Genomic DNA, 25,950 nt, shown 5'->3' with positions numbered 1-25,950 from the left:
GGGAGATGAAGGTGGCGGGGAGATATTCAACCACTTGGTGAGTTTCATCATCTATTTCTTGTTTCCCTTTTGACAACTTCAATCTGTTCCCCTCCCTGTCCATCACTCCTCACAGGTGTGATCACTGGGTTTCACCCCGAACAAAAGGAAATGCCTGAGACACAGAGAATGATATTTCAGTTCCCTCAGTAAGACTTCTGATATGAAAAGAGATAGCCTGAAAATAAGAGAAAAGAAGAAAAGGAAGAGATAAAGAAGTAGCAAGGTCTTCCATGGTGAGAACTGCTTCTTTCTTTTTTATCTTGGAGCAAATCCATAAAACATAAATCTTAATGTGAAAGACAAAACTAGTGTGCAGACACAAGACAGACTTCATTCTTCTTGCAGACGCGTCTGGGGTACTTGACCAGAACAACACACTATTCCAATGGAACATTTTGGTGCTTGCTTTCTTACTATCTTTGTAGCAGGCTAAATTGTAGACATTTGTTGAGTGAGTTGAAAAGACAGCACATCTCTAATCTTTCCTATTTTGTTAAAAATTCCATGCATTTTGCAAGTTGGATGCAAACAGAACTGATGCGATTCAAATCCCATTTTTCCCCCCATACAACAACAATCCTTCTGCCAAACAGTAGTGCACTATAGCTTAGGGCAATCATTTTCAGCCGATCCATTTTATTAAAATTATGGCATCGAGAAGAGATGGGGCTATGCAAATAAAAATGTACCCTCCTAAAGACATTAGAATAAATGGCATATATCTAGAGAACTCATTGCCTTAGGATAACATACAAGAATACATAGATAATCCATAAATATAAATCTAGCTTGAATAACAATGCAAAACGTATCTGCTGCATTTTCTTAAGGCATGGAATTGGCCTATATATTATATCATTGCATCATCACAAATAAAAGGGGGGGTCTCTTTGGAAGATTTTCTCAGCAAATAGTAATTAAAAATAATAAAAGCTATACTATTTTTGTTTCTAATAGTATTATCAATGAGCTTTATCTGCCTGGCGAATGTTGAAAGGAACCACTCTTTTGTAGCAATAAATCTGAATAATGTTTAAACACATACTCTCTCACACACACACATTTCTAAATGGCAGATTATCTCCTACTTTATTCACATATTGGTACACAGGCCTGTAAATACAGAGTGAAACTGATCCTTCTATTTTTCATAGAAATGGCAACTAGATTCCCTACAGATAATATATCCAAAAGTACATTCAGACAATGGTGGTATTTTCTGACCTGGGAATATGTTCAAGGCTCGAGTACACACTTGTTTACAATTACGTCACACCACTAAAATGTTTGAAAAATTATTTTGTAAGTCAATATGTAATTAGGAAATTAAATGAGGTTCTATTTACTGATGAAGAAAAAGATACAGAAATGTACAGCAGTGGGTCGGCTGGCAGCGCTCATACCTCCACTCAGCCCTGCCTTATACCAGGAGCCACAGGCTTCCTGAGACATGCGGAGGGAGGGGCAGGGACCCCCCCCCCGGGGTTCCAATGGATCATAACCAGAGAACTTGCCATCGTTATCTTAACGACAATTAGCGCAGTAAAACTAAGACAGTATATCTGGACTTATATTTTGTTTAATGATGTCTAATTTTCCTGGAGAAGATCCAACTATGTTTTCTGGCTCCATCCTCAGCCCTGTGTTCTTCCATGACCATAACTCAGCAAGAATGGTTTCCAGGGCTAGTGCACCAAAAAAACGAAAAGCTTTGTTTTCTTTCACCAGAATACACCTCCAAGTTGCTAAAATCTCTCCATACTTTCGGGGCGCCTGGGTGGCTCAGTTGTTAAGCATCTGCCTTTGGCTCAGGTTGTGATCCCGGGGTCCTGGGATCAAGCCCTGCATTGGGCTCCCTGCTCAGCGGGAAGCCTGCTTCTCCCTCCCCACCCCACTAGTGCTCTCTCTCTCACTATCTCTGTCTCTCCCCAAATAAATAAAAATCTTTAAAGAAAAAATCTCTCCATACTTTCATAATCCATGTTACCTTGACCAAAATTTTGGAGAAGAGAGACTAAAACTAAAAATAAATAGATATTATATTTATATACTATTTATGTTATATTGCATCATATATATTTATATTTATATGAACTATATATTTATACTACAGATAGTATAAATAAAAATTAGATATTTAATATTTTTCCTGTGAAAGTTATTTGCTTCTTTAAATAGGCAGTTATAACACAAATGAAGCACTCTCTAAAAATGCTGTGGAGGTGGCATGGGGGGGTGTCCATTGCCTTCCTAATTAACCTAATTCAATGAAGCTGAAAAAGTAAGTTATACAGGGAGAGAGAGTAATTGACTATTTGGGCTCATTCCAAACATTAAAATAAAGAAAATCACTCTGCCCAGAACCCACTAGTTGTTGCTATAAAAATTAATTATTCAAAGGTATATAACAAATATGGATTGCATAAAATCTCTTGCAACAATCTTTCCCCAGTTTAAGCCAATTGGCAGAATGTTCAGATACATCATCTAGCCAGAAGAATCTATTGCATGTTACTCCCTGCAAATGAAAACATAAAAAAAGCTCCCAAATGCACATGATTTGACTAAAATAAATTTGAAAATAAAAAAGTGAAAATAAAGTTATCTGTAGTTTTTCAGTGAGGTTAACCAGTAAGTATGACCATGATATAGTTGCTATTGAGTGAAATCTGGATTCCAAGATTAACAGGCTAAGCAAAACTCTTCTCATGCTCAAATCTTATTCTTTGTTGAAACTTTCCAGGGAAGCCTGGAAGTAGTCTCTCCACTTTGATTTTTCACACTTCTTGGTCTACAGTTATATAAATGATACATTCTAGCTAAGCCTATGTTCTTATTGTAGCTAGATCACTACTCGGTAAGCTCCTACAGGGAAAGAAATACATGTGTGTTCAACAATTTCATAAAAAACGTAAATTTTGATTGGGCTGTGTTTGCATATTAAGGATGTATTAACCATGTGCAACATCTGCTGAAGTTGGAAAATGACCCCAATCAAGTCAACAGTGGTGAGACAAAAATGTGCAGAAATTACAAGTATACTGCTTTGCAAAGTGACACTGGTCTTTACAAAGTATACTTTATTTACATCGAGAGAACAAAGTATTGCAAAATGGGTAGCTTTGTTGGAGTGTACTTCACTTACTCTGAGTAACAATACTTTTTACTTGTGATTTTTACTTCACGGTATTCAGTGTTCGATAGGTGATCTGTCAAGCATGGCACAGATGTAGAAAAACTTTAGAAATAAGAGGGTTTCCCCCCCCCCTTCTACCCTTAACTTTTTTCTTAGAAACTGATATAAATGCCTTGCCATTTAGACAACTGTTAATGTGTGTATTCTGTTGCGAGTAAAGTATTAAGTAAATGTATTATTCAATTTTGTGTAGAAGTCGTGTTTTTGTTTATATGTCACTTATCCAACTCAAAATAGAACCACAGAATTTTAGAACTATAAGAGAGCCTCCCCTTTCTTCCTAATGCATCCATGAGGAAAATGAAGCTGATCCTCTGGTATCTCCACATCTCCCTATCTCAAGCACCGAAATGCCCTGGCCAAGGTGGGGTAGCTAATAAATACATTTCCAAGACCAAACCCCAGGTTTATTACTTCACAATGTATATCTCCTTTCTCTATGCCTTGCTATCACACTGGAAATATACAAATTTGTAAAAGAAAATATGAAATGATGAAAACCTTGTTAGTTTTGTTTTGAGATCATGGAAAAGCCACAAAAAAATACTGTAGATTCATTCTTTGGAGTTCTGTACTCTATCATTTTCTTGACAAAATTTAAAGGGTTAAAATGGAAACAACTCTAAAGTAAGATATAGGGAGAAACTGGGGCTCCTGAATGGCTCAGTCAGTTGAGCTTCTGACTCTTGGTTTCAGCTCAGGCCATGATCTCATGAGTTCTGGGATGGAGCTGTATGTTGGGCTCCACGCTCAGCTCAGCAAGGAGTCTGCCTGAGATTCTCTCCCTCTGGCCCTCCCCACTTCTCTCTCTCACTCTCTCTCAAATAAATAAATCCATCTTTAAAAAAGAAGATATAGAGAGAATAGTACAATGTAATTATCAATGACCTGACCCTAGAATTAATTTTCTCAGATTATAGATAGGTGTAGATATACAAATATGCATATACATATGGTATAGTCTTTGATCTTATAGCTTACCACCCATAAAAGAGAATAGATAGTTGGCATTAAGGATAACCCAATAAATCTTCAGCTCAGACTGGGAGTATTAGTTTAAGAAGTGAACACACTAACTCAGAGTCCCTTGGAACAACCACGGTACCTCCTTTCCAGTGTGGCAAAGGGAAGAATCCTGAACACAGAGGATGGACTCTGAGCTCTCTAGAAACTGGAAAGGCTCCATGGTGGACAGACCCTTAAGGTGCCCTTGACTTGCTTCTAACCAAAAGAATATGGCAAAGGTGATGGGAAGTTACATTTACATGTACATTATGTGGTTACATTACATGAGATTCCAATGACTATCTTGTTGAGGCTCAGTCTCTTTCGTTTGCTAATTTTGACAAAGCAATGAGCCATTTTGTGAGGGCCACTTGACAAGGAACTATAGCAGCGTTTAGAGGCAGAGGGTGGCCTCAGCTGAGAGCCAAATAGACACAGAAGACTTTAGTCCCACAGCCACAAGGAAGTGGATTTTGCCAGCAGCCTGAGTGAGCCTAGAAGCAGATGCTCCCCAAGTTGCATCTCAGTGAGACCATAGTCATGACAATATTGGACCTCAGGGCTGTGTGGCTGGAAGCAGAGGACCAGGTTACACTGTGCCTGGATCCCTGGCCCAGGGAAACTGTGAAATAATAACAAAGGTGTGTTGTTGTAAAACACTGTTGGTTTTACTATTGTTATGTAGCAACAGATAAGTAATACAGCTCGAAAGCCAAAAAATTTATGTTCAAAAGCTTGGGCTCACTAACACAGTGATCTTAGGCTAGTTCCCTAGATTATTGTAATCAGCAATATGCATTATTAATATACAATAATTAATATACATTATACCATGAGGGATAAATAATGTATGTAAACAGAGTCACATTGTTACTCAATGAATCATACTTTTCATCCCATTTCCACTGGGAGTTTACATAGATTGAAGCATAGAAAGGGGTTATTCATTCTGCTTCATTTAATTGGAAAATTAGCCACGATGTTTTAAAATAAAACTTTTTTTTTTTTTTTTACAACTGAGATAAAAGCAGTATAGAATATACACAAAAGCCCACAGGAAAAAGGGGAAGACCATGCAGATGCAAAACACAAAATAAAAGAGGGAGAAAGGGACCACAGTTATCACTGAGCATGTGTCATGGGGCGAAAGCCATTTCTTCCTGGTAAAAATAAAAGTGAGCAAGATAATAAGCAAGGGGGTTCCTACTGGTCAGGTCAAAATGCTCACCATCCCCTTACCTTATCAGCTGGGCTAAATGATAAAACATAGACTAAGTGAATTACAATGTATTCAACCCACAGGTTGAATGATAAAGGTTCATGCTCTCGGAATTCTGCAAGAGTTTATTATTTTCAGACCATCCAACTGATGCAGTTGAAGTGACGAAAGAAACCATACGATTTTTCAGTATAACAGTTATGAAAAGGTAGTTTAAACATGAGCCAGGTCTCCGGTTTTGCCCACCATGCGAAACACTGTGGAGTCTAGTCAAGCAGCTGCCGTGCACACAAAAATGACCTATTTGGTTGAAATTATAGAAAAAAAAATCATTGAAGATACTGTTTTAAGATGTGTATGAGAGATTGAATGATTTAAAAAGATGAAAGCTAAGAAGATCTTGAAGAGGCTCAACCTTTTAACCTGGGCTCCATGAGAATCACTTAGAAACCCTGAATCCCGGATTGTTCTCTGACACCAACAATAAATCAAATCTCCAGCCAGATAAGGATCCCTTTTTTTTTTCTTTTTTCTTTTTCTTTACCAAAACTTCGCATGAAGATGGGAAGTTGCTTTCTTTAGTGACATTGGCGCTGTAGGAAATTTGCACTATTATTAGATATGTGATTTGAAATAAACAGGACTTCGATGTTTTAAAAAATTCAATTCAGCACATTTATCAGTGTGATTGATCAGATGGAAGAATTACATCATCTAGGAAAAACTGTTGGGGATGTTTTCTACTCCTTCAGATGTTTGAAGAGTTTATCCAAATTTGTAAATATAATTTAAATGTTTATAGGAGGGCACCTGGGTGGCTCAGTTGGTTAAGCGACTGCCTTCGGCTCAGGTCATGATCCTGGAGTCCTGGGATCGAGTCCTGCATCGGGCTCCCTGCTCAGCAGGGAGTCTGCTTCTCTCTCTGACCCTCCCCCTTCTCATGTGCTCTCTCTCATTCTCTCTCTCTCAATAAATAAATAAAATCTTAAAAAATAATAAATAAAATGTTTACAGGCATTCAATTTTTTTTATTTTATTATGTTATGTTAATCACCATGCATTACATCATCAGTTTTTGATGTAGTGTTCCATGATTCATTGTTTGTGTATAACACCTAGTGCTCCATTCAATATGTGCCCTCCTTAATACCCATCACCAGGCTAACCCATCCCTCCACCCCCCTCCCCTCTAGAACCCTCAGTTTGTTTCTCAGAGGCCATAGTCTCTCATGCTTCGTCTCCCCCTCCGCTTCCCCCCCTTAATTTTTCCCTTCCTGCTATCTTATTTTTTTTAACATAAAATGTATTATTTGTTTCAGGGGTACAGGTCTGTGATTCATCAGTCTTACACAATTCATAGCACTCACCATAGCACATATCCTCCCCAGTGTCTATCACCCAGCCACACCATCCCTCCCACCCCTCACCACTCCAGCAACCCTCAGTTGTTTCCTGAGATTAAGAATTCCTCGTATCAGTGAGATCATATGATACATGTCTTTCTGTGATTGACATATTTTGCTCAACATAATACCCTCCAGTTCCATCCACGTTGTTGCAAATGGCAAGATTTCATTCCTTTTGATGGCTGCACATAGGCAGGGGGAGTGGGAGAGGGAGCAGACTCCCTGCTGAGCAGGGAGCCTGATGTGGGGCTCGATCCCAGGACCCTGAGATCAAGACCTGAGCCAAAGGCAGACGCTGAACCAACTGAGCCACTCAGGTCATAATCTCAGGGTCCTGGGATCGAGTCCTGCATCAGGCTCCCTGCTCAGTGGGGAGTTTGCTTCTCCCTCTCCCACTCCCCCTGCCTGTGTGCTCTCTTATGTGCTCTCTCTCTCAAATAAATAAAAAAAATCTTTTAGAAAATGACATAGACAATTAATGGTGTAAAGGAATTAAGTTTGTTATACTTACAAATTAAAAGAACATTAATCAAAAAACAAATTGAGGGATTTTCTCTTTTTTTTTACTAGTTTCCTATATTTATTACAGGAATGATCCAATTTATAACTTGAATTTAAGGTCAAATATGGTTTTGATTTTAAATTTTATTTAAGACCCAAGCAGCTTCCAGGTAGACACCCCCCATGTTAAAAAAAAAAATAAGCAAAAGAACCTCATTTAATAGGGATTGCAGGAAGAGTTATATAAGAGAAAGGAGATGGTAAAAAAAAAAAAAAGGAGGATAGAATTAATGGTCATAATGAAACAATGGATCTACCTACCAACAACTTATTTTTCTGTATTTTCTGAGTTTCTGGTTGTTTTGAAATGGATTTGTATTCTATTTTTTAAGATTTTATTTATTTATTTGACAGAGAGAGAGACAGCGAGAGAGGGAACACAAGCAGGGGGAGTGGGAGAGGGAGAAGCAGGCTTCCCGCTGAACAGGGAGCCCGATGTGGGGCTTGATTCCAGGACCCTGGGATCATGACCTGAACCAAAGGCAGATGCTTAACGACTGAGCTACCCAGGCGCCCCGAGATGGATTTGTATTCTAGATAGCAAGATAGGTCCCGTCATAGTGTTCTCCAATTTCTAAATTCAGATTTATCTCACAATAAATATTTAAAATATTTTACCACATAGATGAGTTTGTAAAATAGCAACATGGTTTTCTAGTACCTCTGGGGGGATCCTGAGGGTCATAACTTTAAAGTCACATCTGTTTCCTCACCTCCAAAATCTTTCAAAAAAATATGCTGTAAACAAGTTGAGCTTCTTTAATGAGAAATTGGAGTAAAGAATAGAACATGAGGATCTTACAACCATAATAAATGTCAATTAGAAAGACATCACAGAAAAATATTTTGTTTCAGTTGGTAATTTGCCCCTGGAAGCAAGCAATTAATTGGAGGACATATTTAGTACATTATGTGATCAAGAATAATTTGCTTTTTTATATAAAAGGAGGCAGTAAATTCTGTCTTTTTTTTGGTCATAATGTCCTGCAATAAAAAGTAAATAAGCTTCAGCTTCATTATTCAAGAGCCACAAGTGCACCCAAATGTTAAAAGTTTTCTAGAAAAAACTGCTTCTTATAGTACTTTCCTCAACATTGTACTAAATAACATTTAAAAAATCTATAACAGGTATAGGAAGAGAGGCTCATCATATGAGAAGCTGATCAAGCTAAGCAAATTTAACAGGCTTTATAACTACTAATGGAATAAACTTTCTAAGTCTTAGCCCTTTTCAATAATATAATTTCCATTTTTAAAAAATCAAATAAATAAACCAAATTAAACTAAATAAACCTCTTTCAGATATTTTTAAAAGGTTATTTTAACTGCTTAGTTTCTAGGATGAAATTCAGAGAAAAGTATTTTATGCATTGAAGAAGCTATTTTAAAACCCTGAAAAGTGCATTTCCAAAATCTGTGTTATCTTGGCAACTTTTTATTTAAGGGAGAGGACGTTAGTTGAATTTGATCCGATGTTAACCAGAGATCCACTTGAAAGTAAGTGTCTACTTTCTATATTTGTTTACTAGCACTTAAACAAAATTAAAAGTTGTACAAGCTTAATTAAGACTACAAGAAAACTATTATTTTGCATTTGAATATGCAAATAACCTATTTTTTATTAATAACCTAATATTAATTAATACCCAAGAAACTACTAATAGTCTTCCCCGCCTAGAAAAGTGACCCTTCTACTAAAAACAAAACGAAACAACTTTCAGGTTGTTAAATATCAAAGGTAAAAGAATTCATTCTGGGTGCCTGGGTGGCTCAGTCCTTAAGCATCTGCCTTAGGCTCAGGTCATGATCCCGGGGTCCAGTGATCGAGCCCCGCATCAGGCACCCTCCTTGGGGGGAGCCTGCTTCTCCCTCTCCCACTCCCCCTTCTTGTGTTCCTGCTCTCCCTATCTCTCTCTCTCTGTCAAATAAATAAATAAAATCTTTAAAAAAAAAAGTATCCATTTAAAATTGCTTTACCTCACAAATTAGTAAGCTTACCAGGATTTGTCAGGATCCTTGCACTGTACCATGTAAGGACTGTAGAAAGCTAGATTTGAAAGAAGCTTCTCAGGGCAGCTCAGGCTAGCAATTCTTTTTTGGAAGAAAGCTGGCCAGATCCACGTGTGGCTCCCTGGGATCTGGTAGTGCGTGCAAGTTCTTGTCTATGTGGTGCACTGGCGGGGGGCGGGGGGGGGGGCAGGTGGAGGGGTAAGGCTCCGCTCACTGTCACACCTGTTCACAGACCCTGGGGCTTGGGTGACGTGATGGGAGAGGGCTTCCCAGGATCTGACAGTGGATGTTTCCTTCGTGAGTACTGAGAGGCTTAGGTAGGATTGAAGCCAGTTTCCAGAGTGGTGTCTTAGCTGTTAGCTTGCTGAAATGCAGACGCTTACTTACATCTGAAAGTGAGTGCAAACCCTTGCTTACTGGGACAGAGGTGCTCCTGCCATGCTCCCCATCTCTCCCTCCTTCTTACCCTGACCTGCACTGCTTTAGGAAAAGAAACCTCCTCTCTGCAGGGCTGCTCTCCTCTGCCCTGCATCAAAATCCCTGCAGAGATGACGTGGTCTCTGGGAAGCTGTGTGACCCCCAAGGCCCTGTGTTAAACAGACCGGTCTGTGGTTCTCTAAAAAGTGTCTGAAGTCAGTGGGCCACACTTGCAGTAAAAATAAAAAAGCTAACGAAGCAGGGGTCTGAGCCAATCTAAGGTACCACTGTGAAAATGTATAATTTAAACGATAGGCTCCTTTCTTGTAGTATCAATGTTTATAAAGTGTTAGAGAAAACTTTTTTTTTTTATGTCTGAAGTTTCCACTGTGCAAATAGTGTCTGTTGGTTGACAAATCAACAGTTTCTGTCTCTGTGGCTCTATTATGATGCTATCAGAAGCTTGCCAGCAGGTGTGACTAAAAACCCTGGCAAATTCAGGAACTTCTTGCCAAGTAATGTCTGGGGGCTTGGTGGGTGAATTTACCACACATAAGTCCTCCAGCAGTCAAGGAAAATGGTGCCCCTTACCAAGTAGTGGACTATATGTTTCTTTTCTTTTCTTTTAAGATTTTATTTATTTATTTGACAGAGAGTGCATAAGCAGGGGGAGTGGCAGGCAGAGGGAGAAGCAGACTCCTCGCTGAGCAGGGAGCCTGATGCGGGACTCGATCCCAGGACCCTGGGATCATGACCTGAGCCAATGGCAGATGCTTAACCGACTGAGCCACCCAAGCGCCCCAAAGAGGACTATTATGTTTCTTATGAAGCCACATGTCTGGCCAGACTTATCACTCCTGCAAAGAGTTGACCTGTTTACCTGTGGTCAAAGAGACCATATCACGGTGAACCCCAAAACTTATCTTATGTTTTCCTCGGTGAGCAGCTCACTCATCCAAGTGGCAGTAACTGATAGCCCTGAATGTACTGTGGAAACTGATGTTTTTAAAAATAAAATGAATAAAAGAAGCTTCTTAACCCAAAACAAAACACTTTGAAAATTGGTTAAGTAAGTACCTAAGAAGAAAGTAAATAATGCTAGATTCAGAGAGTCTAAACCAAAGATATGGTTGGAAGGAGAGTAAACCTAGGAGAAGAGAGGATCAGCGCCTCTGACTAGGACCAGAGGGAGACGTATATGGGGGCAGGAGTCAGAATCCATGTCAGGCGGGCTTTGCGGGCAGGTCGCTTGGGAGAAGATCTTGATCACCCTGAGTGTCCTGTGGGGACACGGGCTGATACACGTGTGAAGCTGAGCTGGTTATACCGGGACGTGGATTTCTTTGTAGGCATCTCGTGCATCACCCAGGATTTGGAAGCTTGCATAAACTAAAACCAAAAAGCTTTGAAACCTTTTTCTTGTATTTCTGTCAATTTTCCAGGAAGTAATGCCTTCAAGGAAATGGTAAAATGAAACAGAAATAAAGCTGATAATGGATGGCTTGTTCTATCAAAGCTAATCAACCAAACTTTTTGAAATTAAAATTTTTAAAGTGCTATGCTTACCCAAATTATATTATTTAGTTATCAAAGAATTATTGTATATTCCTGAACTATTGCTTTCTGTCACAACCCAGCTCAATAGACTATAAGGGTTTCCTAATCCCTCCACTGTTGTTTGTAAAACTTATAGATGGGATATACGTGTGGTCATCCTTCTTCGTAAAACTGATATGAACTATTTTGGTCTTCATTGCCTCAGGATCATTTTCATCACCATCGTTTGGTTAACTATCACAGTCCTATTCAGAAAAGTGTCTTTTCATGACAAAGAAGTCCAGTAAATCAATTTATTGAGGCTACCAACAATACATTTCATTTCTTAAATTTAGCTAATAATGTTAATATGTTATTAATTATTAATATATTAAGAAAGGCTTTATATAATCATTTAAATAATATTTAATCAATAATATTTAACCATTTTATCATTTAAATGATTAATGATTATAAACTTCGTTATACCAAATGTATTTTCTATGAATTTTGGATTATTCCAGATTACGGCTGGCAAATTAACCTCTCATTGCAAATGGTAATACTGCTGTGCTGCACAAGACTAGCGCAGGAACAACCCACTGGTGTGCCCTCCCTTCACTAACTCGTCCCCAGTCACACACTTCGCGCTCACAGCAGATCATTGCCAAAGTTCCTAACACCTGATTCAGCAATTCCGTGTGCACTACACTGCAGAGTCATGAGGACCAGTGGGCAGCCCAGACTCTGCGCACTGCGCAGACCCTCCTCTGCAGCCTCAGAGCACAGAACAGGGTGCAGACAAAGGGAGAACAAATTGGGGAAGAGACATGTGGGTTCTCCTTAAGAGGAAATAGGAAATCCCATCAGCTACCATATCATTACACTCACTCTCTGTAGATTAGTCGCTACATTTGGTCGCCATATAAAATGGCACCACCAACAAGGGGCAAGGAGAGGTTAAAGTAAGGGAAACACAGCTGCCAGAATCCCCCTTGAGGAACCGGCCAGGAGAACTAAGTTGTTGGCCATAGCCGCCATGTTTTAACACTCCCTCCATCCTCTCCTTACTCTCTGCAAGCACCTCCGCTGAATGGGGTTTATCTGGTATGATGACACAAAGCTCCATTCATGCAGGACCTGTGTCCTTGGTGGTCCTGTTTTTGTGGCCTGCCACAGCTTTTCATTGCCAGGGCTTTGGGGCAAGGGAGAACTACGGGGCCTTTTGGTAAATCTCCTGGGTTTATACCTGGTCCGTTTGCCTCACTTGTGACAAGGACATCAAGACTAATTATCCCCAGCTGATACAGAACACACTTGCTCCGACAAGAGGTTCACCAGCATGAGTTCACAAATAGCCAGGGACAACCTGAGCTTCCAATTCAGCTGAACCATGGCTGGGTTTCCTGATGGACACATTCCATCCTCTGATCATTGAAACTCATATTCCATCCAGCCCAAGGTCTCAGGGCAGAAAGCAAAAATGTGCTGACCTCTCCTTTAACGCATAACCATACACCAGAGGAGAACAATGCAACCGCACAGAATAGCATCTCTGAGCTAGCCTGAATCTAAGAATTCAGCAGTGTCTCCCCCATTCTGTCTAGCCAGCCACTTCTGGGTGAGGGAACATGGTGGTAACACCACTGAATTATTCTGTGGATGTGAGCTCCTTGCTATGCTCCTTTGCTTTAAAATAAATCCTCTGAAAGGGATAAGGCTGTATTGCCACCACAAAATGGTAAAGACGTTGGAAAAGGCATAGTGTGTGCATATGGACGGTGATTCAGGTAGAAGCACCATAGGCAGGTAACACAAAATCCATACTGAGCAATGTATTGTCTCCTCCATGATAAAGGAGGGTCCATGTCCCTGGACATCCAGCTAGCTCCCCTGAGGAATGACACCATATTACTGACTCAGATGGGGTCTCTGTTGCTGGCATGTTGAATATTTAGTGATAGAGGGAATCAGGTCAGCCTTCGCGAGACCAGTGGTTGAGCCTCTGTATAATCCAATTCCTGTCACTGTGGTCACTTTGCACAGAGTCATGTCCTTGTTCCTACTGAGATCAGAAAACCACATCTGACGACAGAACCTCTACTGCCATCCCTAATCTACAGCTCTACACAGAGCTCTCCAAGGAAGCTGGGCGCTCCCTTTGCTAACGCATTTGTTGCAGTGTATATCCTCTGGGGACCCTTGAAGGGTATGAATAAAGGGTATCTTATCAGGTCATACATAAAAATAAGTCCATTTCCCTTTTCCACCACCCCAAGCCTTTACTCCTTCTCTAAAGTAGTGGTTCTCAATTTTAAAAGGAATCTTCTAGAGATCTTGTTAGAATGATCAATTCTGACAGATGTGTTTAGTATTTATAGTAGATATATTCTTGTTGATGCTGATGTTGCTTGCTTGCATATCCCACTTTGAATAATGAAGGTGGATCACAATGGCTGAGTGTGGTCTGCAGACAATTTACTTCCTGTGGCAACTTTTTAGAAACATATGTTTGTGCCTTTACCCCAGACTAGCATATTATAAATCTGAACCACAGGACTCAGGAATCTGTCTTAAGAATCACCCATGTCGGGGCGCCTGGGTGGCTCAGTCATTAAGCATCTGCCTTCGGCTCAGGTCATGATCTCAGGGTCCTGGGATCGAGCCCCACGTCAGGCTCCCTGCTCCGTGGGAAGCCTGCTTCTCCCTCTCCCACTCCCCCTGCTTGTGTTCCCTCTCTCACTGTGTCTCTCTCTGTCAAATAAACAAATAAAATCTTAAAAAAAAAAAAAAGAATCACCCATGTCATTCTGATGCCTATAATGATTGAGAACCTCTGTTTCATAACCTGATGGGGAAGCTTCGACATTTTGATCTCATTGAGCATAAGCTACCTTTGAGACCTGGCTTCTAGTATCCAATCTAGCAGACTCTTAACACCACCACTTGTCAGCATGCTAGATAACACACGACACCCTGAATCGAGGGTGAGTGCACTCCTAAAAAGAAATCCGCCCCAGCAAGTTTTAGATCTCCTTTTCCATCCTCTAACATCTTTAGAGTTTACTCCCATACATGCTCTCTGGCTCCCTGCAAACAGGGCTTGATAATGTCCTGCACCTGTTTTGGTGTGCAGGCTACCTTGCGTTGGGGCTGGTCTTATTTCTGTTTCGGCTGTCTGAAACTAACATTTCCTATGGGCCTAGAGGCAATGAGGGATGGGTAGATGTGGGTCCTGAGAAGAATCATCACCCACTTGTGAAGAAACTGTCTGAGAACAGCCAGTGTAGGGGAGCCTGGGTGGCTCAGTCGTTAAACGTCTGCCTTCAGCTCAGGTCATGATCCCGGGGCCCTGGGATCCAGCCCCTCATCGGGCTCCCTGCTCGGCGGGAAGCCTGCTTCTCCCTCTCTCACTCCCCCTGCTTGTGTTCTCTCTCTCGCTGTGTCTCTCTCTGTCAAATAAATAAATAAAATCTTAAAAAAAAAAAAAAAAAAAGGAATAGCCAGTGTAAGTCTGTTAAGAAGGGGAGGGCTGATTCCCTGGGGTCTAGGGAGAGGGCAAGGGTTTAACTTCACTGGCCAAAAGGGCCCGAGGAATTCAGAGGTTCAATGTTCTCAGCCTTGCCATTTTCCCACCTCAAATCTCCACGTCTCTCTTATTCCCATTCAGTGCCATTTTGTTGGCGTAAGACACCTGAATGCATTGAGAATTTAAGTCGCCCCGTGTCTCTGAAATATATACAGTTACAAAAAGATGTAAGGCTCCTTCAAAGCTGCCATGAAGACATTCTGGTTCTCCACATGCATTCTTATGGTATTTCATGGCTGCTAATTTCACATTTTCCCTATGTATATATTTTAGAGTTGTCCAGAGAAACCAAATGTAATTATAATTACTACTGTTGCCATAGTAATTAAATGCTTCAGCCACTTGATTGCCCAAAACTCTGCACCTGCTTGTCATCTCAGGCTAGTACAGGTGCTAATCTGAATAATTCCTATGCCATCCTTGGCATGGATGAGCCCTATGCTGTTTGGAGCTCCCAACCCCAGGGATGGAGATTAGCCCTGACTTCTCAAATATATGCACAGTGCAATCCAAGAATCTCATTTCAAGTTTCTTTTCTCTTGGGGATAATTCAAGCACCAATTACTGTATTAGTTGGTGTACTGGCAGGAAGAAGATATTACCCTCAAATTAGGCTAATCTTATGTGGAATTAGCAAAGGACTACTTGACAGAGGTGTGGGCAGGTACAGGGAAACTACAAGGGGTGATGTCATGCACTGAAAAAACAAGAGATATGCAAAGAAAAAAGTCGCCAGATACTAAAACAAAACAAAACAGATACCACAAGGAGAATGTAAGGGCCACACTGAGAGAAGAAGGCACCCAGTCTGGGGAGGGAGCAAGGGGACATATAGCTGGTTCTTACTCTTCCCTCTTCCTCCATCTCTTGCCCATTGGTGGCAGCCACCAGGAATCCAGAGGGCTCAAGAGCCTTCAGATGTAACTCACATCAACATCACACCATGCAGGTGGAGACTGGGTGTGAAGGGCAAACATCTATGTCCACACACTCGTCTACCACACAGCAAGGCCATCTCTCCTCAATGCATCTTGCTGAAAGAATCTAAGAGCAGTTAATTATGGGACACAGATTCAGGTAGAAATAAGAAGGAATTTGTGAAATAAAATTTGAGCAATAGGTTTACGACAGTAAGGACCATATAGGATGAGGCATGACAAAGCTGGGGTGTCTGACATTAGTTGTAGTTTGTTGTATGTGTCAGTGTAAAATCATCCCTGATTTCTCTAATTTGCATTATATGTGTTTTACTTTCACCTCTTTCTTTTTAAACCCAGCTTAAGAAAAACATGCCTTTTTAAACGCAGCTTAAGAAAAACATATTTATTAGATTCTATAAAGAACAAGACTCTTTTGTGAGCAAAAAAAGAGCTATACTCACAAGTTTAGATCCTACTGACAGTACTTGTAAGATTATATAATCCTACAACAATTTTCTCTAACATGCCATAAATTTAAAAACAAACTCATTAGGTTCTTCTATAAGAATGTACAATATTCCATTTAACAGTCTGCTTATCTCTTTTTTAAAGATTTTATTTATTTATTTATTTGACAGAGACAGAGAGAGAGATAGTGAGAGGGAACACAAGCAGGCGGAGTGGGAGAGGGAGAAGCAGGCTTCCCGCGGAGCAGGGAGCCCAACATGGGGCTCGATCCCAGGACCCTGGGATCATGACCTGAGCCAAAGGCAAACACTCAACCGACTGAGCCACCCAGATGCCCCATCCACTTTTTTTTTTTTTTTTTTTTTTTGTAATTAGGAGAAAACTCCTAGCCTACCACAAAAACAGTCTCAATGTTCTCTAGGGAATGACATTGAGGATTCCCATTTGGCTGAGTTCAGGACCTGCTCCTGAGTAGGACAATGGGCTCGTCTTTCTAGAGAATAAGTTAGGTGGACCCTCTTTTGGATGGAATCTGCTTGTTGACCATGTGGGGGATCCCCTTCACCTTAGGAAATCCTTCTTCTCAGCCCTTGGCAAATCCCTCTAGGGCATGACCATGGGGCCCCGTAAAAGTCACTTGCTCTCATAGCTGATGAAAATGGCATTAATCTAATGAAAGCACACTCAAAATGGAATGCCCATTATATGAGATGGTTGTATTAGTAACTGGGAAATTTTCACTTCACAGAATAACTCCTCCAAAGAAGAGCTCCCATTCTCTCTTCCACAACCTTACATGCTTTTGAATATATTCCAGTTGGGCTTTATCCTAATGTCCCCCCAAAATAGCTCTTGTCTAGGATACAATGGCCTCCTTGTTGTTAAATTCTGTAGTCAGTCCTCAACCTTCAACTTCATTTACCAGCGGTATTTCTCACAATCACGTTCTCCTCCATATCACCCATTCCGCTACCTTTTAGAACACCACACTCTTCAGACTCACTTCTACATCACTGTTCACCCCCTCTCATTCTTCCCTACTCCTTTATCCTCTTTTCTTTTTTCTTTTTAAAGATTTTATTTATTTGACAGAGAGAGACACAGTGAGAGAGGGAACAAGAGCAGGGGGAGTGGGAGAGGGAGAAGCAGGCTTCCCGTGGAGCAAGGAGCCCGATGCGGGGTTCGATCCCAGGACCCTGGGATTATGACCTGAGCCGAAGGCAGACACTTAATGACTGAACCACCCAGGCATCCCTATCCTCTTTTCTTTATGTATCTTCTTTCTTTCTGATGGTATCATCTCATGCCATCTACACCCTTGATTCATGACTCCCAAATTTAAATCTCCACCCAGTCCAAGCATCACTTTGGGACCAAGGATACACATCCTCACTGCTTCGTCCACATCTCCACTCAGATGACTACTAAGCAAACCCAACAGAGATCTGATCAAAATGAGCTCTGGATCCTTCTATACATTTCTATGCTTACTCCTCTTGTCTTTATTACAACAGTCACAGGAGATTCCTTCTTTCCAATGTTTCCAACTAGAATGGTTATTAGTCATTGTTGACTCAATGTCCCTCATGTCTCACATCCGGTTTGTGAGAAAAAATACTCTTATATATAAAATATATATCCAGATTTGATTTTTTATTCCCTTTATTGTTACCAATTTGGTCTATGTCAATAATATCTCTTGCCTAGAGTATTGCAATAAATTCCTAGCTAATCTTTCTGTTTTAGAACTTATCCTGTTTCAGTCCATCCTCAACACAACATAAAACATAAGTCAGCTTAAAACTCCCTAATGGTTCCCAATGTCCCTGAAAATAAAAGCCAAAGCCTTCTATTGTTCTAAAATGCCTGGTTTAATTTTGTCCTTTCAGCCACTAGCCTACAAGTTATTTCTCCAATCCATGAAGCACACTCCCAACTTAGCACCTTGGTCTTGGGCTCTCTACCTGGACCTCCATCTCCAGGAAGACACAACCACCTACAGACCATATAACACACCACAGACAACATACTCTTATGTTCCTGTTCCCTCTAGCAGGTTTTGTGCATCCTCCTGGGCTAATTCCTCTATGATCCATTAGGAATTATAGTTTTCTTAAGTAATGGATTTATTTTAAACATATATTTTAAAATAAACACACTTGTGGCTGGAAATATTTATTTTTAAAATTCTTTTTTTTTAAGATTTTATTTATTTATTTGACAGAGAGAAAGAAAGAGCACAAGTAGGGGGAGCAGCAGAGGGAGAGGGAGAGGGAGAAGCAGACTCTCCACTGAGCAGGGAAGCCTGACGTGGGACTCGATCCCAGGACCCTGGGATCATGATCTGAGCTGAAGGCAGACGCTTAACCATCTGAGCCACCCAGGTGCCCCTGGAAATATTTATTTTTTACTGGTTATCAGAAAGCTCAGAATTAGAAGCATATCTCATCACTAATAGGTGAATAATATTATCATAATATGCATTTTCTGAGCCTCAAGTTTTACTCCATCTCATCACCATCTTTATTTTTTTCTTTCTACCTCAATTCTCATTTATGTTATTATGTGACATTTTGTACATTTTAAAAAGTTACCAGAAGAACGGGCGCCTGGGTGGCTCAGTTGGTTGAGCCACTGCCTTCAGCTCAGGTCATGATCCTGGAGTCCCGGGATAGAGTCCCGCATCAGGCTCCCTGCTCAGCGGGAAGCCTGCTTCGCCCTCTGACCCTCCCCCCTCTCATGCTCTCTCTATCTCATTCTGTCTCTCAAATAAATAAATAAATAAAATCTTTTTAAAAAAAAAGTTACCAGAAGAACAAGTGCGATGTAGATACGTGAATACAATTAAGCACACGCATCATTTCTTCTTGTTTTCTTATTGTTGCTGTGGTGGCTACAGTACCCGATACATCATCAGCCTTCTCCAAAAGCAAAATTATGGTCAGTACAAAACAATAAAAAGAGCTTCTCAAATCGTGATATGTGTCAAAGCCATCCTATGTTTTACCTGCTCTAAGAATTCTTACTTGGTGCAGCGAGGTGTATCTTGTGTCCACCAGGTTTCTGTTAGAATTGGCCCTCACCATAAGCTCCATCTGCATCAGGAGACAGTTACTAAACCTCATCCTCTCTGTGAGACAATAAGTTTACTCCAGGTTCGGACCGCAGATAAATTCCTGCTTATGTGCATCAGAGGGCATGTGTGTGTGTATGTGTGTGCACGTGTGCGTGCAAGTGCATGTGTATAACAGAGAGCCAATATAGGGAAACATATTTGATTTTTTAGAAAAATGAACATATGCACACACCCACTCACATGCATCATTAGAAACAGATTTACATGCGTGAATAGCCTTTTCTGTTTGAAATGCGGAGTTTAACAACAGGATAAATTTTACAGTGAGGAATGCTTTTCTCCCATGTGTTTGCATTGTCCGGTATTCAAGGAATCCTCTGGCCATCTGGCACAGGGTTAGCGATCAGAGGGCTTCATCCTGGAATTATGAACTTGAGTCCCAGAAAGAAAAGTCAGTTCCATTGCATGAAGTTGTGGTTTAAATATAAAGCTCAGGCGTCCTGTTTTGAGGGTACTTGTTGTAGAGGACAGGAAACAGAAGCTTGTTTGCACGGATGTGTGTGACAGCATCCATGCAATCATATTAGGTAGTGAGTGATGGGGCGGGAGGGTCTGACAACGTTTGAGACGGTAGCTCACGCTGTTCATTCTTGGGACGTGGTTATGCCCTGTGATAACTTCTGTATCCTCTCACCAAACTCATGGCAACTCGGCCATATCCATATCTATATATTCCCAAGGTAACATTTACAAAATAATTACAAAAATACCACTTTTCGGTAGTGTACATGACACTGCCCAGTGGTAAGCATATTCAACTAACTTTGTTTGGAAGTTCGTTTAGATAATGCTCTATGTCTACTAGTAATTTTATGAAGAGAAAATCCATGGAATGAATGACAGAGGTACATACTAAGCCATGTTTAAATTTTTTTATAGCTTTATTTATAGGAGGAACACACAGGGCTCAGGAACTAGTAAGTAAAAAGTGCTACTCAAGACTACTCATGTTACACAATAATTTATGTTCCTTACCCCCAGGCTAAGCATGTTTTTCTTGAACAATGACTCCAATACAGCAAAAGACTAGAAGACCATGTAACAGATGTTCAGAACGAATTGTACATGCTAAGTGCTTCTGTCTCATTCGCTGTGGGGATATTTCAATTCCTCTTAAATCCTATGTATTTTTCTCATCTCGTGTCTCCTCTTCGCATCTGAGACATGGATGAACGTCATTGCTAACACTACCATCTCTGGACCCCATGGGTTGTATTACATCTCATTCCATTTTTAAACCTCATCTTTACCTTCAAGCTAAAGAACTCATCCAATATTGGAAAATGCTGATATTAACAGGAGGAATTTCCTTCTCTCTAAGCCTTAAACCTATATCTGAACATCCCATGTTTTAAGTAGAACACATTATGAGAATTCAGGAGTCACAACTGACATATATATAAACACACATACACGGGGTGGGGAGGGAGACGGGGAAGGGGAGGACCGGGGACAGTCAGAGTGAGTGTTGAGAAGGAGAGAAATCTAAACAAAAAATTGCTTTTCATAACTCAAAGGACTATGAGACGTGTTGTCAGCCTGATGGTATTGTGGCTGAGAAGGACATGAAGAGGCATGAATGGAGTTCTTACTTCCTTAATATAATAGTGATTATTCACAGATCTGTTGCTCTTCTCACTCTTTCCTTAAAAGTTTTGACTAGGCAGAAATGTTATCTTACTGTGTAGAGGAGGAAATAGCAGCAGGCTAAAAATGAGGGTGAGTTTTTTTTTTTTTTCTCTATGAACTTACCCACTTTATAAATACATTACTCTTCTCTACCTCTATAATCTCTTATGTTCCCCAAATTGACTTTTTTAATACAAAAAATAATGACACAGCAAACTAAGTCATTTCTCTTACTCCTGTTTCCTTATAAAACATAATGAGATGCTTGGGGCGCCTGGGTGGCTCAGTTGGTTAAGCGACTGCCTTCGGCTCAGGTCATGATCCTGGAGTCCCTGGATCAAGTCCCGCATCGGGCTCCCTGCCTGGCAGGGAGTCTGCTTCTCCCTCTGACCCTCCCCCCTCTCATGTGCTCTCTCTCTCAGTCTCTCTCTCTCAAATAAATAAATAAAATCTTTTAAAAAAAAACACATAATGAGATGCCTATCAAAAACCTTGCATTGTTGCAAAATTAGAAGGCTTTCTCATCCAGCCAGGGTACAGCTAAGCAAAGTGCATCTCAATGTTTTATCATCAGTATGTGATCGAGATGCTTAATATAATTTTTAAGTTCTGAGAGTATTTTAAATTAATTTAAGATGTTTGGCTCATTTCCGCTTGAATTTAGATTCAGATGCTCGGCAAGTCTGTATATTTAAAATCTCTATAAAATCAGCCTCACTACCTGCAAGCTGTGTGTGAGCAAACTCTTTGCTCTAATCAAACTAGAACTGTGAAGTGTGGTCAATTTGTAAGTAAAAGCAGTTTAAGTTTATTGAATAGGGCAATTTAACAGTCTCCCTGATTGTTATACTTTAGAAATTGAAATGCCTGTCATTTGGACTACTCTGTTGGGTGGTGACAGTTTCTTTCTCTGGAATATCTCTGGTGAAATGATATATCACCAGGAGGTACTATCAAGTTCTTAGCACTTAACACATTATTCGCCAGGGGAGACTCTCAGGAACTTAATGGTCACCATGAAAACAAGTGAAACGATAGGGACTACACAAAATCGAATACAGAATGAGAATATCAGATTTGTTGGTGAACTAGGAAAAAGAGATATAGGAAAATATATCACTCAGATTACCCACCATCAACTTATTTTTCAAGCTTTATTTCTTTCACATGTATTCCCATTCACAAACTTTTTAAATGAAACTGGAGGACCTTCATGTGATCTTTAAAATATAATCTGCATTTTCTCATCTCAAGATCTCAAAACAATATTCTATCCACCACTTTGACCCACACCAGTGTCCCTTTCCTCATCAAGCTTTACCTCATATTTTCAACATAAAAATCTCCCTCACTTTCTTGAAGAGAGACCATAAATAGACACTTTAACACAATTCTTAATGCCCTTATTAGAAACAAACCTGGAACTATTAACACACAGATCATTGTAACTTCTAGGTTGTCCAATTTTGATGCCGAAAACTGTTCTAAAATATGTTTTTTTATTCACCATGTCACCTAGTATTACACTAGTACAGTTTGGCTTAATGTGTGTTTTAGGATGGAATAAAGGAAAGGAGGGAGGGAGGTAGGAGGGAGTGGGGAGGGAGGGAGAGAAGGAAGGAAGGAAAGAGGGAGAGAGGAAAGGAGGGAGGGCAAGTAAGTAGAAGAAAGAAAGAGGGATTAAAAAAGAAAGGAAATGAAAATATGGATAAGCCATTCTAACTGGTGTAAGGTGCTATCTCAATGTGGTTTTGATTTGAATTTCCCTGATGGCTAATTATGATCAACATTTTTTCATGTGTCTGTTGGTCATTTGTATGTCTTCTTTGGTGAAGTGTCTGTTCATGTCTTCTGCCCATTTTTGGGTGTTGAGTTTGAGAAATTCTTTATAGATCTTGGATACCAGCCCTTTGTCTATAGTGTCATTTGCAAATATTTTCTCCCATTCCATGGGTTGACTCTTAGTTTTGTTGACTGTTTCCTTTGCTGTGCAGAAGCTGTTTATCTTGATGAAGTCCTAAAAGTTCAGTTTTGCTTTTGTTTCCCTTGCCTTTGGAGATGGAAACAATCTGAGGGTTTCAGAGGGGAGGGGGGAAGGGGGCTGGGGTAGCCGGGTGATGGGTATTAAGGAGGGCATATGTTGTAATAAGCACTGGGTATTATACGCAAATAATGAATCATGGAACACGACATCAAAAACTAATGATGTACTGTATGGTGACTAACATAATAAAAAATATGGATAATCAAATCTGGAATCTAGATACACTGTAACACTGCAATTAGAACATATCTGCCACACACAACAATAATACATGAACAGATTTTAAAGAAAATTAAGAGGAGCCTGGGTGGCACAGTTGTTGAGCGTAGGCTCAGGTCATGATCTCAGGGGTCTTGACATGGAGCCCCTCAACAGGCTCCTTGCTCAGCAGGGAATCTACTTCTCCCTCTCCCTCTGCCCCCCCTGTGCTTTCTCCCTCTCCATCTCAAATAAATAAATAAATCTTAAAAAAAAGAAAATTAAAAATACCTATTATTAATGCCTTAATTATAGCCTGTGTAGAAATGAAGTCTGGTGTTAAGACAGAATTACTGCCATAGGGGCTCCTGGGTGGCTCAGTCGGTGAAGCATCTGCCTTTGGCTCAGGTCATGATCTCAGGGTCCTGGGATCGAGCCCGCATCGGGCTCCTGACTCAGTGGGGAGCCTGCTTCTCCCTCTCCCTCTGCCTGCTGCTCCCCTTGCTTGTGCTCTCTTCTCTCTCTCAAATAAACAAATAAAATCTTTTAAAAAAAGAGAATTACTGCCATAACTTACATGAATTATATTCATCTTCACATTCTTGTTACAATATATGATAACATAATACATATTGTATTACATGATATGTAGATTTCTTAGAAGATTCACGTAAGTTAAAGGGAAAAACTGCTTTTAACTTTGTTGTAAATATCACACACATGTAGATAAATATGAAGATAAGGTTTATACAAAGTATACTGCCTTACAATATGTTTTTATATCTTGGAATGATATATGAATACCCCATTTTCAATGTATTTAATCATGCTCATGATGTGATTTATTAAGTCCCACAAGGTTGCTTAATTCCTTTTGCCATGTAAATGCTCAACATATCATTGTAGATGGATTATACAAAAGTCGGTATGTCTGTGCATGTGTGTTGAGAGGAACCATTTTTACAAAACAGGTTCTTACCGAACCAATATGTATATTTAGTATTTTCCTGCTGAGAGAATTGTGCTATTAACACAGAGTTCAGATTTCATTCTCTTTTCAGCACTGTTTTTTTTTTCATGTATTTTCATTATAATTTTTTAAAGATTTTATTTGTTTGTTTGCTGATTTATTTAGACCGCAAGCAGGGGAGGGGGCGAGGGGGTGGGAGAGAGAATCTCCAACAGACTCTATGCTGAGCACTGAGCCGGACATGGGGCTTGATCCCAGGACCCTGACATCAAAATTAAGAGTCGGACGCTTAACCAATTGAGCCACCCAGGCTCAATTATAATTCTTAAAATCAGTTTCCTGAAAGAAGTTCACATGAAATATGGGGAGAAATGCCACTTTTTAAATTCTGGAAATTAGTGTGCAAATGCTAAGTAGGAAAGGGCAGAGATAAATGTTAAAATATTTTTCATGTCAAGCACAGATAGATCCTACTACAACGTAAGTATTAAGGAACTCTTGGACAGGTGGAAAGATGATTTTCACAGCTCAAAATATTATTTTAAGTAAAAGAGAATTTGAACCCAAGTACAGATATGACAAGCCGCTTTTCCAGTATGTTCTTTCCAACTATCCCCATAACGAAAAACACTCCTACAAATAAAAGCTGAAGGAGAGAGATCTATGCACTGTTCTTCCTTGTCTCATTATTTGTAAGTGTATTTTAGGTCATTTTCTTCTGCAGTATCGTGTGCATCTTTACATTCCTCCATAAGTGCTTCTGAGTCACAATGAAAAGTTGAACTGACCAAGATGGGCTTAATATTTCTGTTCCCCTCAGGAAGACTACACTGGAGGCGGGTTTCTTCCTGACTTGAGGCCCTGGCTTCTCTTCTAGAGCATTTACTTTAGAAATCTTCCAACTTTAAAGTCCTCCTCTGCCAATTTGAGATGCACATTTTCTCCAGCCTCTTGTTGGGTTTACTACCCAAGAATGCCTGTCTCAGCAGCCATCGCCTTGAAACATAATCTTCAAGAAAGAAAGCGTCCCTGTCTCCCCGTCTCTGCGGGAAAATAGGAACCTAACTCCCCAGAGCAACACTTAGCAAACACAGAGGCCCTAAACACACAGGGCCAGCATCCCCTTCCCTCTGTACTTCTCTACTAGTGTTTACCCTGGTGTAAACACTCTCTTGTCCCTTGTTTTAAAAGAGTTAAGTTCAATTTCTCTCCCCTATTGCAACAGTCTCGAATAAAGTCCTCCTTGACTGTTTAACTCTGTACAGTACAATTTTTCTTTGATAGAACTTTAGTGAGTCCAGACTTGTTTCAGAATCAGGTTCCATTTTGGGACCTATTTTCATATTACAGAAAAAAAAAAAAGCAAAATGTTCGCAAAAGTAAACTAAAATTCAAATATATGTTTCTATAAACAGTATATACATCAAACCTGGCCTTTAGTATCAAGGTATGAAAAATCATAGTAACAGTGTACTGGATATGATAATGTTCCTATAGTAAAAATTTCTTGTAGGTTGGCCTGAAGATATTTGTGCCAAACAGAAGTTTTAGTTATTATTACAAGTATTTTAGACCTTTCAAAATTAAGATAATCTGTTTGAAAG

General features: G+C 40.1%; 1 protein-coding gene across 8 annotated transcripts in view; it reads right to left on the bottom strand.

Annotated features, from left to right (window-relative positions):
- Positions 1-25,950, bottom strand: part of PCDH15 (protocadherin related 15) — a 794,976-nt gene that overhangs the window by 513,885 nt on the left and 255,141 nt on the right. The gene's annotated exons all lie outside the window — the stretch shown is intronic.

The sequence above is a fragment of the Mirounga angustirostris genome, unplaced genomic scaffold, assembly GCF_029215605.1.
Source record: "Mirounga angustirostris isolate CCGP_5_RB_7025 unplaced genomic scaffold, mMirAng1.0.hap1 SCAF_6, whole genome shotgun sequence".
Classification (NCBI taxonomy): domain Eukaryota; kingdom Metazoa; phylum Chordata; class Mammalia; order Carnivora; family Phocidae; genus Mirounga; species Mirounga angustirostris.
Note: the sequence above shows the minus strand (reverse complement) of the source record. Positions and strands in the feature narration are given on the sequence as shown.